The following is a 4,612-nucleotide window of genomic DNA, read 5'->3' as shown; positions in this document are numbered from 1 at the left end:
TTTTTTTTTTTTTTTTTGTTGTTGTTGTTGTTGTTGTTTTGCAAGGCTTACAGATTAACATCATCATGGTCTAATCAACTAACCTCTCTGGCTATGTGTATGCAATTTTTAAATAATGCACTTTAATATTACTACTTTTGATACACAGGAAGGTACTTTACTGAATGAATATTAGTACTCTTAGAATTGAAGGACTGGTAAGGGAAATCCAAATGTTTGAGCTTTTAATAGGACCAGGAACCCTAATAATTTTACTTCATTAAGATGTGAGATCCCAAAAGCATCTCATTCTAAGTTGTGAACACACATTATCCTGAGTTTGAGGTGAAGGGATAGGGACAACAAGACCATATGGAATTCCTAATGTGGAGAAGGAAGAATTCCTAATAGGCCATTGAAATTATCTGCAGTAAAGAGTAAAGGATCCTGCACAGTAAAACTAATAGCTCTTTACTTTCTCTAGCTCCTAAAGAAAGATTTAATTTGCAGTTTCTATTATTTCCTGTGATGATTAAATTTCACTGTTGGGTGTAGAATCACTATGGAGACATCTGTGTTATTTATTCACCCTGAATGTGGGCAACAGCATCAACCAGGATGGAATTCCAGGCTAAATACAAAGGAGAAATAAGCTGACTACAGATGCAGTGTGACCAGCCACATCACCCCCACTGATGAGCTGTCTCTGCCATGATGAACCGTTCCATCAAACCGTGAGCCAAAGTCAACCCTTACCTCTTTAAGCTGTTTTTCTCAGGAACTTTGTCACAGCAATAAGAAAAATACTAGATAATCAGTACCAGGGATGGAATGGTTCATGTGATAAACTTGGCCATGTGGTTCTTAGGTCTTCAGAACTGGTTTGCAGGAGGAATGTGGAAGTCCTGAAATCTAGTAAACAGAACAGAATGGGACACTTTGGAAGACCAAAATGTTGACAGAAATATAGATAGTAGAGGCCAAGATGAGAAGGTCTTAGAGGTGAATGAGACCTCTATCTATACCTAGAATAGAGGCTGATTATGTTGTGTTCTGGCAACTAATTTGGATGCATTCTGCCTTGGGAACCTGAGGAAGCTGAGTTCAAAAGTGATAGACCCATTTATTTGGGGAGGAATTCCAGGTTAACACTGAGGCTGTGCCAATGATCAATGCTTACTGTTATGATCTAGGGCCACAGAAAGCAAAAGCAATGTGTGAAGTAGAAAGACAGGAAAAGATGTGCAATTTGCCAGGAAAAAGGGAGCAAGAATAACTTCTAAGTTGCATAATGATGAATATTTTTTAAAAGCAGCTGTAGTTATTAAAGAGGGTGTCACCACTAAAGTGAAACCTTTGGAACAACATGGTTCACAATGTGGAAAAAGGGCCTGCCACCAAATCCAATGACAGGAGTCCTGTCCCTGGAACTTTCAGGAGAGAGTCAATTCAAGTTGTCCTTTGACCTCCACTCATGTGCACAGACATACAATATACACACAGAAATAAGTACATACATATGTACAGAAATGACTTTCAAAAAGAGAGAGAGAGAGAGATCTTGCTTTGCCCAGAGGCAACAGAAAAGGTGCCCTGAGAGAAAAAACCTAAACATCAAATGGTCCAACTTGTAAAAATGCAAGTTCACTTAAAAAGAGAGACTTTAAACTGAGAGTGTCTGTGGAGAAGTTGCCTGCTGAAAATAAGACAGCTGGAGAAGTATTTCCACACAGGGACCAAGTCGACTGTGGTTCAAGTGAGCTAGGCTATATAGCTCAAGCTAGCAGAATTTGGTAGCACTGTCTGCATGGTGCTAGCTTAATGAGCTTGAGATATACAAGTGTAAAGAATTCTACAGGCTTACACCAAGGTTTCTGAAGGTCATTAAGCCAGGAAACCTATAGCAGGGTCAAAAATCTCCATAAAGAGATATTGAGAATCCACTGCATAAAGCTATGAAGGTGAAGCCCAGGTTGCAACAATTGCAAGGCGTTAAGAGGTGCTACCACTGTAGAACATCTGCTGAGGAAAGCTATGCACAAAGAGGAATGTGTCTAAGAAAGAAGCTGTGAGTGCTATGGCAACAGATCTGGAAGGACAGGACTCCCCAAACTCTTTGTAGCCCAGATAATCACAAGCCCCAGACAACAGAAGTAATCAATACTATTGATGTTTACCCTTCCCTGTTGGGTTTTCACCTCATCTTTTTTCCCCTATGCCCCATTCCTGTTTTGGAATGAGAATGTTGATTCTATGGTATTGTATGCTAGAAGTATGTCACTTGTGTTGGAGTATACAGGGACTCATGATTAGGATATCGTCTTGAATCTCCAAAGATACTTTGGTCTTTAGAATTTTGAACAATGTTGAGACTGTTAAAGGCTATGAGGACTTTTGGAGGTGTACTAAATGAATTTTGCATTTTAAAAATAAAAATGATACTTCAGGATATAGGGTAAGATATTATAATATAAATTGATGCATTTGGTGACTATGGAGATAGCTCAATCAATAAAATGCTTGCCACATGAGCATGAAGACCTGAGTTTGCCTCCCCAACACCCACATAAAAATCTGTGTATATTAACCAGTAACAGAGCTTATTGCATACATCTCTCTTTTCCTGTCTTGGTTGGTCTTCAGTATATGTTGGCATCCCAGAGAAGTAGGCTCCAATGCCAGTGAGGGAATGGATCTTGCTAACAAGATGAGGGCAATCAGGCAAATATCAAAAGCTTGCTTCTTCTGTGCCCTTATAAAGACTTCCAGCAGAAGGTATGGCCCAGATTTAAGGTATGTTTTCCCACCATTAAAGATGTGTATCTTCCCGCCTCAAAATTTTCCGCCGTCACCCATTTCAAACCAAGCTAAACAAACAAACAAACAAACCTTTTATGACTGTGCATCTATTTCCGGATTGTAGTTCATTGCAGATGTAATCAACTTGACAACCAATGATAACCATCACAGTGGGCTTGGTGACATGCATCTGTAATCCAAAAACCAGAGAGGCAGAAACAGGACTATCTCAGAGCTCTCTGGCTCCAGGCTCAGTGAAGGACCCTGCCTCAGGAATCAAGATAGAAAGAGCAGAAGACACTTGATGTTGGCTTTTGGCTTCCATATGCATGCCCACACACATAAATGCACATCACAGCCTCATATACATACATGTATGTGGGTACACGCACAAACACACTCACACATACATACAACACACACATACATATTTACACACAAACAAGTAAAATAACTTAAAACAAAGATAATAATATATCTAAGTGTTAAGTTAAAAAGGAGTATAGTAGTGATGGTTAATATTCACTGACAGCTTCAGAATCATTGTGGGAGGGCAGCTCTCAGGTGTATCTTTGAAGAGAGTTGACTGAGCAGAGAAGACCTATCCTGAGTGTGGCAGCACCTGCATGCCATGGGCTGAGAGCCTGGGCTCATTGGAAAGGAGGACAAGAGCTGAGCACAGGCATTCATCTCTCTTGAATTCTCACTGTAGACCAGACGTGACCACTTGCCTCCCAGTCCTGCCACCATGCCTTCCCTGCTCTGATAGACGGTACTCTCTACACTGGGAGCCAAATTAAACTCTTCTATTCTCAATTGTATTTGTGACAACAAGAAAAGTAGCAGTTACAATCCTTTATTTTTTTTTCCTTTTTTATCTCTTCTTCCTCATTACTACTTTGAAATACACTTTGGATGGAATCACCTGAAGCCCCCTAATTGATTCTAAATCAAATTAATGAAATCTCCTGTAAGGATATAAATCCTCTTCCAAAGTCACAAGTAATCTTCCTTAATGTAAATATATATCTCATGGACTTTATTTTCAAAATGTCTTCTCTTTTGTCTAGGCCACCTATCATGGATTTAAAGTTGAACATGTGGTGATACATGCAGATTTTAATCTAATCTTTGTGTGGGTTCAGTTTGCACTGAAAGTTCATTCCTATTTTGTAACAATGTAGAGAAATGCAATTGATGCTTTGAAAATTCTATGCTCCATGTAGTCATGTATGTATGGACTTAAGGATATCATTGAGAAAAAAATCCTATTCGTTCAAATCATTCATTCATTAAAATCTAACTAATGTTTTCCAGGCCACATCAGCCTAAAGATAAAAGGTCAGAAAGACTGTCAAGAATAGCACCTCCATCTCTCCCATTTCAGCCTATGTGGTTAGCAGAAGCAAGAAACCTAGCTTCCTCAAATTGTGTTCCTAGTTGTCTTAAAATTATTTTCTCAATGAGCACTACTCACTTTACATACTTGAACATTTATGTGCACCGTGGCCTTGCCGTAGAAGTGAAGCAATCCAACCAATGAAGTCATTGGATTTCCCAGGCATATATCACTTAACAAAGGGTGACACGATTTAGGAAGGTGATAAGATAAAGAACAAAGGATCTAGACACAAGTTAGGGGGGCTAAATATTTAGGAGAAACTAATAGAAGATAAGGATAATAATTCTAGCAAGGTCATTTGTTCATTGCAGAGTTATCTCATCAATGACTCTATTGTAGAAATAAGAGCCCTTTTCTTGTGTCTTGAGCAGAAGCCCTTTACTTATGTCCTGCTTTCAGCAGGTGGAGAAAGGCAAAGAGCACTTGCTTTGT

The sequence above is a fragment of the Mastomys coucha genome, unplaced genomic scaffold, assembly GCF_008632895.1.
Source record: "Mastomys coucha isolate ucsf_1 unplaced genomic scaffold, UCSF_Mcou_1 pScaffold14, whole genome shotgun sequence".
Classification (NCBI taxonomy): domain Eukaryota; kingdom Metazoa; phylum Chordata; class Mammalia; order Rodentia; family Muridae; genus Mastomys; species Mastomys coucha.
Note: the sequence above shows the minus strand (reverse complement) of the source record.